This window comes from Pogona vitticeps, chromosome 5, assembly GCF_051106095.1.
Source record: "Pogona vitticeps strain Pit_001003342236 chromosome 5, PviZW2.1, whole genome shotgun sequence".
NCBI lineage: Eukaryota > Metazoa > Chordata > Lepidosauria > Squamata > Agamidae > Pogona > Pogona vitticeps.
This window is the reverse complement of record NC_135787.1, coordinates 83800704-83815258: the sequence shown is the minus strand read 5'-3', so window position 1 is coordinate 83815258 and position 14555 is coordinate 83800704. Positions and strand designations below refer to the sequence as shown.

General features: G+C 41.3%; 1 protein-coding gene across 1 annotated transcript in view; it reads right to left on the bottom strand.

Annotated features, from left to right (window-relative positions):
- Nucleotides 1-14555, bottom strand: part of DHX15 (DEAH-box helicase 15) — a 382063-nt gene that overhangs the window by 365069 nt on the left and 2439 nt on the right. The gene's annotated exons all lie outside the window — the stretch shown is intronic.

The following is a 14555-nucleotide window of genomic DNA, read 5'->3' as shown; positions in this document are numbered from 1 at the left end:
ACGGGCATGAACCTCCAAACTGAGGTTCATGCCTGCCTCTACAGTGGTGCCTCACAAGACAAATGCCTCGCAGGACAATGAAATCATCTGCACAATATGTATGGCTTTAAAGAGCACTTACTAAACCCTTTGTAAACCAAATTTGACTTTTCTCTGACTTTTTTTTGCCCATAGGAACGCATTAATTAGATTTCAATGCATTCCTATGGGAAAACGTGTTTCGCAAGATGAATTTTTCTCAAGACAACATTAACCGCGGAATGAATTAAATTCATCTTGTGAGGTGCCACTGTACTTCTATCTGTGCATGAATGCCTCTCTAACGAAAAATGGAGGCACAAAAAGAAACATAAGGTGACCCTAGAGATAGAAAGGAAAAGAGAGATGAAGATTTCCAATCTTCCTATAAAAATAGAAAACAACAATTGTCCTACTGATCTGCCAATTGCCCCTCTCCCTGGTCCAGATCACTTTCTTACATGTGTTGGTGTTCTATTTCAATATTTTCTGATAGTGGATTTTGGATCTGATCCTAGGGCCATTTAAAAACACAGACAATTCCTATGGTGGTGTTGACATAGGCTACAAGCATATTGATTTGTTTGTTTGTTTTATATGCCTCCTTTTCCCCAATGTAAATGAACCAAGGAAATTTAGGAAAGCCTCAAGTTTTTAATCCATTTTAGAAACAGTAACAGAAAACTACTGTGTATTTCCCAATGCATTCCAAATTGCATTAACAATTTCAAGACTTCTAACAACTAAAGGTCACTTTATAAGCAAGCATTTCATTTGAAGATTGTGCCTAAAAATCATTCAAGATTTTCAGTAAAAATGGTCCATACAAATATCCAATGATTTGTCATTTCCGCTTGGAAGGAAACAATGCATTGCAATGATTATTTGGAGTCCTGTTTGGTCAAAGGAATCAACTGCAGAACAGGAGAGTATATTGTAAAGAGGAATTACAGCAGTGTGATAGAGTTAGCAAGGAAGCCAGCCATCTTGTAGCAGGTGCCGCAGCTGTGTCCTGTGCAGCTGTGCAAGTTATTTTGCTCCCCTAATTATAGGACTGAGCAGGATGCTCATTAAGCAGAAGCCACCCTCTCTTAGTCACAGGAACACTGCAGATTCTCAATATACTTGGAAAAGCAGCATATTTTTCTGTAAGGAGCGTATGTGTCCTGGGTTATATGTGTAAGCAAGTGTGAAATACATTGCGAGTTCTCAAAATGTATTTTACACTATTCTTTAAAAGAATATTGCATGATATAAAGAAAAAAAATAACATTTACCATGGATTTTTAAAAATTAAAATTTTATAAAGGCTTTCAAAGATGTACAAAGAATATAAGAGGCTGAGATTGTTAGCCTATGGCAACAATGGAGTCTTCTGACACTTTGATGATTGATAAAGTGTATTATAAAATATTTTTGTTTGTTTTGTTTGTTTGCTTGTTTGTGTATTAGACTCTGCTGTCTGAATCGCACTTTGTGGTCTTCTTCTCTGTGTTTTGAGCTACTCTACTCTACTTTATTAGCCTATTCTTACCTTACATTTTTAATGTCAGCTGATTGATTTTTAGCAACAATAACAAAAACCCCAGTCAGTATTCCAGGGGCTCAGAGGAGCAGTGCAGCTCTGTTACTTCAGCACAGAGAGAGAACCTTCGCCAAATACTGCAGTGTCTGTTAGAACCTGGTGTAAGCCTTAGAATCCTTCCTTGTGCTATCAGTGGGTGGAGTAGAGTGGTGCCTGGAAGACCTAAAGATTTCAGTCCTCAGCCTTCACCCCCAACTTTCCAGCTTCAGGGGCTCCTAGACTGAGCCATATGGTGCCTCTATTGGTAAGTGCTATTCTTCTAAAGGTGCACCCCAACAAATATAAACCAGTCAGCAGAGAGGATCTTCGTATTCTTGAAAGCTTTCACGGCCAGTATCTGTTCTTCCTAATGTTTCACCAGTCTCTGTGGCCGGCATTTTCCAGAGTTCCTACTCCAGTCCTCTGAAGATGCTGACCACAGAGACTGGCGAAACGTCAGGAAGAACCACCTTCAGAACACAGCCAAAGAACCCAAAAAACCCACAACAACCAAGAGAGGGTCTTCCTCAAAAGAAGTTCAGTAGTTTTTGGCTCTGCTGGAGCTCTTCCTGATAATTGTGCACAGGCTTTTCTATCCCTAGGGTCTATGTGATCTTTTGTGCAAGTCATTTTCTACTTGGCTCCTCCTTTCTCTGCAACCGTGTCCCTTTGGGTCCTTTGTTTTCAAACCATTGCCTACAGTTTTCTACATTTAATTAGCCATTCTGTTTCTTGATGAATATCCTGAGCCCACATACATCTCCTGCAGTTGTCCCACAACAATCACTAGCTTTTTCTGACTAAGCTTTTCAGTGCTCAGTGTTACTTTAGTTCCCTGTGCCTCTATTCTTTTCCTACCAGTTTTTGTTCTGTTCTGTTCATTTTCTTTTGTTTCTTGTTTTTGCTTTGCTATCCCTGTCATTCTTTCCGGGTCCTCTCATCAGTCCATTGCCCAGATTATCTCACAATGTTAGCCTGACTTCTGTGGTTCTGCATGTGAGAAAGGAGATGAAGAGAGGAGAATGGGACAATGGACTGCTCTCTGGGGAGGCAGATATTTGCCCTTCAAACTATCTAGTTCCAATGTTACGGCAAGGAGGGCTAAACAGAAAGAGCAAACACAGAGAAAGTGAGAGAAAATGGGCTCATTGCTTGCCATAGGGTTAGGGAGATATTTCAGAAAACCATTTATTTGTTAAGGTTGAAATCTACATAACATTCAATTGCTAACTATGGCTTTTTGAATAGGCGACCATTGCAAAGGCTGAAATTGAAGAGTTGCTATTATAAAGATAGCTGTTATTGCAATTAGTATGCAGAGAGCTTTGACCTCCCCACACATCCGCTAACCATTTCTCCAATGGACATTCAAAATCAGGAATGTATTGATAATACCAGATGGCAAGTGTTTTATTAACCACTGACCCTACATCAACCACAGCGAAGCAGAGAAAATTGCAACAAAGCACCTGCAGCTGGGTGATGATTCAGACTGCTGAGTTACTCACGGAAGAATTGAAATTGCCATGATAGTTGGGAAATGATGGTTTTTCCACACAATCCAGTACTAATGTCCAAGCAGTAAATAGAAATAAGTGTGCCAACAGATAAGTCCACGTATGCAAATGAGCAAATATTATAAGCTAGATGTAATTGTGGTGATATACTGTAAGCCTTTACAAAACGATCTTCAGAGATTCACAGTCACATTGGAAAAAGCAGAGTAAAAATAGAGTTTTGCTGAAATGGAGAAAGTTGAGGATTAACTAGAGATTCTGACAAAAGAAAGGCTCAGATTGTATTTTCTGCACAACCTTGGGGCTCTGCTGAAATCCAATAAAGAGCTATGAAGATAATAAGGGATTTAGGGTCTCTGTAATCTTTACACTATTCAAGAGGTTAATTTGGAATGTATGCATCTACTGTGAGTCTCAGAAAACATCTACAGTAACTTGTCACTGTATGTCAAACAAGGTGCCCTCTGACTGCCAGAGGACCAGCAACAATTCAATATGTAGCCTTTGCTAAACATAGATCTGCAGGGATGGGCAAAGGTGGGCCTGTTGAATTTCTGCCTCATATATGCACTTTTCATCAGACATTCATTCCTGAATTCAAACCAGGGGTGTACTGCCTTTTGGCCCAAGGGCTATATCTGGTACAGTATTGAGGGGAGCTGTGTGCGTATACTGAAGCACATATGTGAAGTCATACACAAGCACACCCATACCCACAAAATTCCTCGACATTTCCAGTGCATGCATGCGCACACGCACACACACACCCCTGCACACACCTCAGTGATCTTCCACTAAGATCAGTCTATCTGATGGCATTAGAACAGTGCCACTGCTTGGTAGTTCAGGTCACCAGCAGAGTTGTGTAGAAAAGTGGATGGCATCTTTTGGATTTGGGGGTCTCACAGGTAGCACAGAAGAACTGCATGAGACGTAAGTCAAAAGGCTTTGCTTTAGAAGCATTAATATCCATGTGGAAACCATTATAGGTGTGATCAAGTTGAAGTTATGCACTGTCCAGCCTAAGTATTTTGTTTACATGGCTGAACTCCTACTGAATGTGCTTACTGGACCCTGCATAGTCCATTCATCCCAATGGGAAAGATTTACAATGATTCTAAATGGATGTATTTTAGCTAATCCCACGGATTACAATGGGACTTGCCTCTGAACACAAATCTCTAAGAATGTAGTTTTCAGCCAATATACAACTCTCTCTTTGAAATCTATATTAAGGTTGTTGTCCACAAAGTAGAATTCTCAAAACAGGAAACAAAGTGGAGGAGCAAACACCAAGTTGATCATTCAGTTGTCTCACGGCATTAGGAGATCCAAGGATCATTGTTTGAAAGCCATATATCTCTTGTGACCCCTTTCCCAGCCTCGGTGCTTTTTAATTTTTCTCTCTCGTAAACTCAGTTGTAAATACATTGAAAGCAGGTACATGGAGACCTGCCAATGGATGGACAGATCAGTGCCAGCAAAGCCTGGAAGTTCTGTTCTTTCACTGGACAAAGAAGGATACAATTGTGCTTTTCAGCATGGTGCCTCTTTCTGGGATTTTGTGTGGAGTGTTTCCAGAATGAAGCTTTCAAAATGTTTTCCACTAAATTAATGAGCCTGGGTTTGGTGAAAATAAGTTGCACAACCAAAACGATTAGGAAAATCTTAAGCATTCACTGTGTAGTCACAGCTGTTTCGTAAGTCAAATAACCTAAAGCTAGTATTGAGGAGGCTGGATTTTATCCTGACTGGAAAGATTAGTGTATTTCCTTACAATAAATGTTATGTGAAGTAGGTTTTATTAAGCTCTGCCCACATATGTAGAGTTGCCAGGTCAGAGCATCCCAGTCCCTGATGGCTTTGGGGGTAGCAGAGGAGGGCTGCCTGAGGCCAATTCCCCAAGATTCCAGGTGTGGGAGCTTCTGATGTCTCAGAAGCTGGGCAGGCTAGTAATGGGATGACAGATGCCCCACCCTACGGTCTGTTTCTTTAAATCTTTTTATCAGTTTTTTGAAGAAGTATATAACACATGAATACAGCTGGATACATTAGTAAATGTACAAAAAAGAGAAGAGAAAAAGAGAGGGAAGGAGGAGAAGAAAATTGAAAACATGAGGGGAAAAGAGAAAAGGGAGCAAAAATAAACCCTAGGAGTATGGAAGAAAAGGAGAAATAGGCATGAGGTCAGGCCTTTTGACACACGATCAGTTGCCAGTGGGCCAATGATTCCTCAAATCAACAATGCCTGATGCCTACTGGCATCCCAAATACATTTGTATAGGTCAGAGCTTAGCATATGCCAGTATGTTCTGTCCATTGATTAACTGACAGTAAATTTGGATTTCCATCCCTGCAAAATAAAATACTTGGCAATCCGAAGAACCCATAAAGGCCATCTGTGCTGTCCTGTAGAGAGGTGTCAGGCTGCTAGTAATTGTGTCCAGTACCATTAATTAATTAATTCTGATTACTACAGCTGCCCAGAAGAGAGCCACCACTGTACATAATCACATCATGTGAAGAAGTGAAGTTTCCCCCACTCCCCACATCTCCAACATCTGTCTGAAGATAACATATGTTTACACAGAAGTCTTTGGGGTGGCCACTATACACAAAATAGAAGTTTTTTTTGTTTTGTTTTTAATGTGTCAGCTTTAATCTAAGATCTGGGAGCCAAGACACACTGAGGCCAAAAATGGTTTTCCATTGGCTAACTAATATGGTGCATTGTAGTCCTCCAATCCACTTCTCCTGTGCTGTTTGACCTGCAGTGTTTATATAGGGCTGTTCAAGACTTGGAGTGAGAGACTTAAATCTCTTTAGCAATGTAGGGGTCTCAGGAGTGCTCAGAGCAGAAGGACCAAGGGCAGGCATTGCCACTTAGTGCTAGAAGGCAATTAATATTTTTGCTGCATGTTCTGAATGGGCAAGGAATCATCTTTCACTCCAATTAGTTGATCGAGTGTACAGAAGGACCCTCATGTTCCCAGGGGATTGGTTCCAAGCTTCCTCACAGATGCTGAAAAATACCAATTATAGCAAGTGCTATACATAGCGTGGTCTCTGTCTCCTGCTAATTCTGATAACTTCATCTTTTGAAATATATGCATATTTCTATGATTTTACTTTTAATATTTTTAATATTTCCAGACCATGGATAAGTGAATCAGCGGATACTGATCCCACAGATAAGGGGGTCCTACCGTAATAATTCCATTAGTAGCTCAAATCTTCCAGAGGAATGGTGAGCCAACAATCTATACCAAAAGTGAGCTTCCTATTTGTGAATATTGTTGTTGTTGTTGTTTAGTCATTTAGTCATGTCTGACTCTTTGTGACCTATATGTGAATAGGTTGAACCAAAATCATCTTGCAAAATCTAACCAAAGTGTATGTGTTGCTTCAATACCAGGTGATGTTTTGCTAAGTTTGTTAAAATGTTTGGAGCCCTGTATCCTCCAATGAAAGGGCAAGTCTAAAAAGTCTGACTCCAGCACAGAGCATGGGGAGGGGTGGCTCTGAAGTCATTGACACAGTTCAGCCATTCACATAAGAGAGCAGTAGAACGTTATGGTAGAGCGCAAGTTTGGAAAGTCAAAGTCTCCTTCCTTGACTGGCAGCTGTAGCTTTTGGAGGGAGAATCTAGAGGGAGAGGATATTCAAATGAACCTTTGAATAGTTCATGGAACCTCTTAAATATCCCTTTAGAAATGAAGGAGGGATACTTCTCGAGACCTAACTGAGAGATGTTGATATTCAGAGTGTTTTTTCTACCCCAAAGAAAAAGTGCAAATGCCTCCTATCTGTCTAGATCACAGGTGTCAAAAGCAAGGCCCGCGGGCCAAATCCGGCCCCCCAGACCTCGACTGATGGCCCGCGGAGCCGCCGCCAGCCTTGCAGCCTCCCCCCCTTTTTTTCAATGAATTTACTCCATGCCTGCACGGAGTAAATTCATTGAAAAAATGGCTCAAGTTAACAAGGCTACGTCCTCCTTTCGATTGGCTGTGGCGCTGTCACTCCTTTCCTCTCCCTCCGCCCCCCGCTCCTCCTCCCTCCCTCCCTCCCGTGCCTGTTCCTCGCTCGCTCTCGGCCTGAGGCGAGAGCTGTTCCCAAGGCCGCGCGAGGAGGGGGCTCCGCGCCGCCTCTGTCGCCCCGAGGGGAAGGGAAGGGGAGCGGTGGGTGTTCCTGGCCGGGCTCCGAGGCGGAGGGAGGAGATGCTGGGGGGACGCGGGAGGCAGCGGCCAGCGCAGCCCTGAGGAGAGGGAGAGAAGAGGGAACGCGGAGCGATGCGCCGGCCCGGTTGGGTAACGTCGGAGGCGGTCGTTCGACCCAGCCGTGGAGAGAAGGGAGGGAGGGCTGGCTAGTTGCTCGCTTCCCTTCCCTTCCCTTCCCTGACATTCCGTTCTCTCTCTTGCTCGATTGGAATGCCTGAGGATTTGAAAGGACCGAAGAATGCGTTTTTTTTGCGCGATCCAAGCAGAGTTGCATATACTAAATAACTCTCTCTCTCTCTCTCTCTCTCTCTCACACACACACACACACACACACACACACACACACACACACAGAGAGACCCCGGCACTTTCCCTTCCTTCACACACACATACGCATTCTCTTCCTTCCTGTAACTCTCTCTGTCTCTCTCTCTCTCTTTCTCTCTCACACACACAGAACCCGGCACTTTCTCTTCCTTCACACACACACACACACACAAACACACACACACACACACACACGTTCTCTTCCTTCCTGTATCTCTCTCACACACAGAAACACACACACACACACAGAGACCCCGGCACTTTCTCTTCCTTCACACACACACACACACACACACACACACACACACACACACACACACACACACACACACACACACACACACACACACACATTCTCTTCCTGTATCTCTCTCTCTCACACACACACACACAGGCACTTTCTCTTCCTTCACACACATACACACACACACACACACACTTTCTCTTCCTTCCTTTTCCCACCAAGTCGGATGGGGTCCTTGCAAGGCCATCAGTACAGATACAACCGGCCCTTTGATGGGGACCAAACTGCTGATGCGGCCCCCGATGAATTTGAGTTTGACACCCCTGGTCTAGATCTAGTTTTACTGTGAATAGTATTGGCTTTTAATTCAATTTAATTAATTGCCCAATGTCCTTAAGGACAAAAATTTTGAAATAGATGAAAGCTTTCAGGCACTATTGAAAAAGTCAGATTCAAGACATATCTCATGATCCATGTTTAGCCATTGGCATCGGGTCTGATTTATTTCATACCCAATTTATTTTATACCGAAAGAGGTGCCCAAAATCCTCATGCAAGTGTATCCACAATGAAATGGAGATTTGAGGATCACTAATAAACAGCAATCTTGTCCATCTTGTGGTGGCAAGACTTACAAAGGGATATTTCTCCTTGCTTCCCATTTGATGTTCAGACCGGAGTACAGAGAAGCTGTGGAATAGCAGTGAAACCGTGAGCTACTGATTCTCTTACAAGTGCCTCTGCATGGGATGAGTACGATGTGGGACTTTTGCTGCAACAAAAATATTGTTACCATGTGATTTCATACTGAGTTCTTTTCTGTGACAAGGAAGGACATGCTACACTCTCCTCCCAGTATATATTTTGTTTGACCTTTGCAGAGAGCAGCAATAGAAATAGATGTGAATAGTTGCTGTGGAAAACCGTAGACCCGGCTCCTTTTTCATAAGTAGATTTGCAGAATGGGGAACGCTCCAGTTTCCTTCATCCAGTGGCACCTCAGGTTGCAGCTCCCGTCATGAGTACAGACCTGGAAAAAGTTGAGTTTCAGAAAGCAGTTTTGGACCCTCTGTGGCAGATGATGGGAGGTGACTGAAGAGAGAGAAGACATACTTGTGAGGACAGCTTTTGGCAGCAGGCGTTATGACTGCAGAGCTCTGAACAAAGTGAAGGGGCATGCTTCAGGTGAGATAATGCTGGCCCCTGGTGTTCTTTGCATTAATTTTTGAGAGCAGGGGAGAGCCCTCCGTTGTTGTTGAACTCCAGTTTCATTTATCTGCACCGCAACTGGCTACATTAACTATGACTGCTGGAAATTACAGACCAACACAATTTGGATGGCCATAAGTTGCTCACTCATGTTTTAACTTATTGACTGGTAGGGTGGGTGGGGGTGTCTGAGGGAGGAGAGGGCATCTCAGTTCTGCTTCTGACAGCAGAATGTAATGAGCCAGCAGTGTCTATTTTGAAAGATCCTCCTCCTCAGATGACTAACAGGGAAGTCTTCTCCATCAGCCAATCTGTACTCTGATATTTAAAGAGAACCCATCTCCCTTGAATCCCGTAACATTCAGTTTTTCATGTGCTGCCAAACTGACCATTTTAGCAGACAAAAGAACACTCTTTTGCTAACTTTTACTTTATTCACATACTAATAGAGTACATGTATGCATAAGTAGCACAGAAGGTAATTGAACTCTGTCCATAAGAGAGCTAGATGTATGTACAGCTTTTAAATGCTTCTGCTGCTACAAGACCATTTTACACTTTTATAAACTACTGCATTTATAGATGATACATAAAAACTGTGCCCAGTGGCAGTGTATTTTAATCACTTTTCCTTGCAAATGCCTTTAATGTAGACTTTTTAATGAAAGTATGAGGTATGCATAGCTATTCACCCCTGTTCTTATATAGACACTGTGATCCAGCCAACATTAAACAGTTTTGTTCCATTCATTTCAATGAAATGAAAATGTGTATGTTTTATTTTTGCACTGAAATCAGAGAGACTTAAATACTAAAGTCAATCATGTCCATTGCTCTTTCACAAAACAGGCAATGGAAACATTTGGATTCACCTAATTCTAAGCTGTCTTCACAATCCTTTAAAAAAGTATTAATTCCACCCTGCAACATGTATTTTTGTTCCCCACATATTTCACTTTTTCATGCTTCAATGTTAATATGCTGAGGGGGAGGAAGTGGAAGTGTGATTTGTTTTTTAAAGTTTCCCCCTTTGAACTGTGGTTTTCTAAAGAAGAAGAAAGAAATTGCACAAAGCTAAATGTGGTTCCTGTTCTGCCCCTTAATTGCTCTAATTATGTATCTCCTCTACCCTGACTTTTTCTGGCCCCTGAAATCTTGGTGCCTTCCAGGCCTCAGCCAGCACGGATCTGTTCTGTTTGGAACACCAAGGGCACGCGCTGGAGCCAAAGTTAAAGTTAAATGTTTTCACATCCCATTACTTTTAATGTGAAAATTAAGCATACACTTTATAAGAGGGTTATGTGTTTGTTTTACTGTTAACACTGGAAGAAACTGGACTTGAACATTTTTCCTTTTGGCCAAACCGTGTCCTTGGTGCTGATTCTGTGGTCTGGTTATTGCAACAACCAAAAATGTGCATATTTTCAAAATCTTGGTTTCTTATAAACACCCATCAGCATGACCCAAGCTGTTCAAATGTAAAGCATTTTTATTTCCCATTGTTGCCTGTGACAGAGTTAAGCATGCATCTATTGCATGTTAGTTGAATCTCACCCATTAAAATCAGTGGAGCCTGCATGCATCTAACCTTGGAGAGATTGTAGCTGATGTTTACTTGCAAGCAGAGTCTGTTTATTTCATTGGGACTGATTTCCATGTATGCTTAGTTATGACTGAAGTCTTCCAGGCAGAGTTGGGAGTAGCTATTTTTTGGAATTAGAACTCCCACATGGGAAGTAGCCATGCAGGCTTGGGAGATTTTTAAGAACTGTATTAAGCCACAAAAAGTTTTCCAAGTACTGCTTATAACACCATCATGTTTAGAGGTAAGAATGCCTATCATTACACAGAATCAGCCTGTTAACACCCCAGGGTGACCACCTTATCTCCAAATGAGCCACAGTGATAAAGCTACTATTTGAAAAGTGGTATTCCATTTACATTATATGGGTACAAGATGAAATAAAGCTACTGAAATTGGTGGTGTTCCCATGAATAATTCATTGCACTTTTTGTGTTCATTCAGTAAATTTAAAACTCAATTAAAAACATGGCTGTTTATTCAGGCCTTCCCTCCAGCCAACTCTTGATTTTTCTTACTTTTCCTTTTTATTTTTACTGCTGTTCTTGTTTGATTATTATGTATTTGTCTATGTTTTATTATTTGATTTTATATTTGGAAGCCACCTAGAGTGGTCCGGTGGGCCAGATAGGCGGGGTATTAAATAAATAAATAAATAAATAAATAAATAAATAAATAAATAAATAAATAAATAAATAAATAAATAAATAAATTTATCCATAATCCTTTGTTATTGAGACTGGGTGGATTTGGGGTTTTCCCCCCTCAGTTTTTGTTGTGTGTTTAAGAGAGACTTTTTTGCTGCTTTATCTTACTTGCTGTATGAACATATTTTAAGTGCATTTCAATGTTATCATAGAATCATAGAATCACAGAGTTGGAAGAGACCACAGGGGCCATCGAGTCCAACCCCCTGCCATGCAGGAACTCCATCAAAGCACTCCCGACAGATGGCCATCCAGCCTCTGCTTAAAAACCTCCAAAGAAGGAGACTCCACCACACTCCAAGGCAGCATATTCCACTGCCAATCACCTCTGACTGTCAGGAAGTTCTTCATGAGATTCAGGTGGAATCTCTTTTCCTGTAGTTTGAAACCATTGCTCTTTGTCCTAGTGTCTGGAGCTGTGGAAAACAAATCTGTCCCTTCCTCAACACAACATCCCTTCAAATATTTAAACAAGGCTATCATGTCCCCTCTTAACCTTCTTTTTGTAAGGCTAAACATTCCCAGCTCCCTAAGCTGCTCCTCATAGGACATGGCTTCTAGACCTTTGACTATTTTGGTCGCCCTCCTCTGGACACGTTCCAGGTTGTCAACATCCTTCTTGAATTGAGGTGCCCAGAACTGGACACAATACTCCAGGTGAGTATTGTGTCCAGTTAGTTTTTTGCTTTTCCCAGTGACAATATCAGTGTTATGTTCTAGTAGTGCTTACCCTAGCCTTGACATGACATAGGTAATCCATATGACCAGTGACAAACTTAGTTGGAATCAAATCTGTTTACATCAAGGGACCACATTGGTTTCAGATAAGTCCCATTCTAGTGTATTTAATTTGGCAACTAATTTTTTGTTGGACTGTGTCTGATACAAGTGTACACTATGAACATTTAAAAGTGCTATGTAGATACTATTGATTGTCTTCCTCCTATTGAGATGGCTTTATGTGCATAATCATTGACATGTACAATACGTTTCCCATAGCTAGAACTGGATCAGAACCAGTTTAACATTTTAGATGTTTCCCTAGGCTGCACGCAGAAGCAAATTTGACTGAAATCCATGGAGCCTGAAATAAGCATGTTTTGGACTGTAGTGTGAAATAATTTTGTGAACATTTTTATTGAGAATCCCTGATTTTAATATGTACCTGTTTATGTATTTATAGAAATACATTTTCAATAGCTTTCTAAGGGAGGTGTATTCATAGAAAAGATGCAGCTGGCTCTCAACCATGTTGCTTTATATATCTTGCTGCATTGAAAACATTCGTGTATCTCAGGGAATCTGAGAGAGAGGGAGAGAGAGATTAAAAAACAGAGAAGGTCCAAATGAAATACAGTGGTGGCAGTACAGTTGATTGCAGGAGTGGGCAACTAGGGCACTTAAAATGTTGTTGGAAATCTTTCTCAGATGAAACTTAGGCATGATGCAGCCCTATTGATTTCAGTGGAGACTTAAATAGAGTGTTGGAGCAGATCAGTGAGACTCAGGGTCAAACTCCCAGTGAGCCATGAAGCCCAGTGGTCAACCTTTGGTTGGTCACTGTGTTTCATTTATTTATTTTTTTATTTATTTAATTTATACCCCGCCTATCTGGCCCACCGGACCACTCTGGTTATTTCACCCAAATAACCAGTTGTCATGAGCATAAAAATCTGGAGTGGGGGAAATATGTATGCTCTTTTAAATATTTTTGAAGTAAGACAGGAAATAGATGAAATGAATTATTTTAATATATAGTAAAATAATTTATAATAAAAGAAATAGATTCTAACATTGGCTGGATTGTGTCTTTTCATTACCCATCTGTTATGAAAAACCAGATGGGTTTTCTTATACCATAGATTAGAAACCACACCAAGTCAGACTCCATTTTCATTATTGCAAAAGATTCAGTTTCCACATTATTACCTGATAACATGTTAACCTATCATTATCTGTGTTCTTTGTGAAGCACATGTTGTAATATAGAAGTCAACAGTCAGGCTTATTGTCGGGCATGCTGATCCCACCTGTGAGCAGGATAACTGAGGCCAACTAATGTTGCAGTAAAAGGACCATGCTTATAGTGGGATTCTTGTATGATTTCTTGGGTGTAGCAGACATGCCTTTTTAATTTTATAACAGAATGATATTACAGAGGGCACACTGGAGAAAGACATCCAGCGATCTTTACATGCACTTACAATCTACTGAAATGAACAGAGCCAAACAATAAAGCAGTTAGTTCTTCCTGATCCCAGTGGGAGCATTTATATTTGCTGGATTACAGAAACAGTGTATTGCAGCAAAAAGAAGAATGAGCTTTATACCACCTTAAAGGCTACTAGGTTTATTTCAGGGATAAGCTTCCATGGCTGCATCTGCCACAAGCTCATGGCACAATAAATCTGTTAGACTTTAAGGCATCACAAGATGTTTAGTTTTTCTTTGGATTTGGGCCACTGCATGTATTGCTCTAACATGCCAGATATTGCTATATCCAACCCCTGAGAGTGGTCTCTGATCCATAGATTTCTGCAATGGGAAAAGGGAGAACTGCACAAAGTCTATTTTTGCTCATGTTTTTCCTTCTGTTGACAAAAGATAACTGGCACTGGTATAGAAGATAGCTTTCCTCTGGAATCCAAAGGGGAAAACTCTGCTTGTTTGGGTAAAGATGCAGCCTTTTGTTTGCCAGCCATGACCAAGTCTCCACACCCTGCAGGGCCACTCTATCTAGGAGGAATGAAGGGCACAACCTGAATTCTGTAACCTGTAGCACTTCTTTTGAAAGCCTTTTGTACAATGTTTCATCCTTGAATGATGTACTGGAGTTGCATCATTTTGGCATCAACAGCTTTTTAACAGCTAGATTGCCCAGAGAGACTTACCACTAACATTTTCAGTGCTTCATTTAACTCCAATGGGAACAGCTACCACTTTACTGGCTTATCTCAAATGGGTGGGGATAAAAAAAGACTTTGGCTCATACAGTGGAGACAAGTTATGTAAAATATAGCGCTGGAAGCAAGAGTCTGGAGCCAGCTTGAAGAGGCTGCCTTGACCCCAGGGTTCAGCGTGTTTGCAAACAAAGCATCTCCAGACCTTTCCAGTCCAACTACAGAAGAAGTCCATGTTAAGGAGAGATTTTGTCATAAATACTGTTCTCT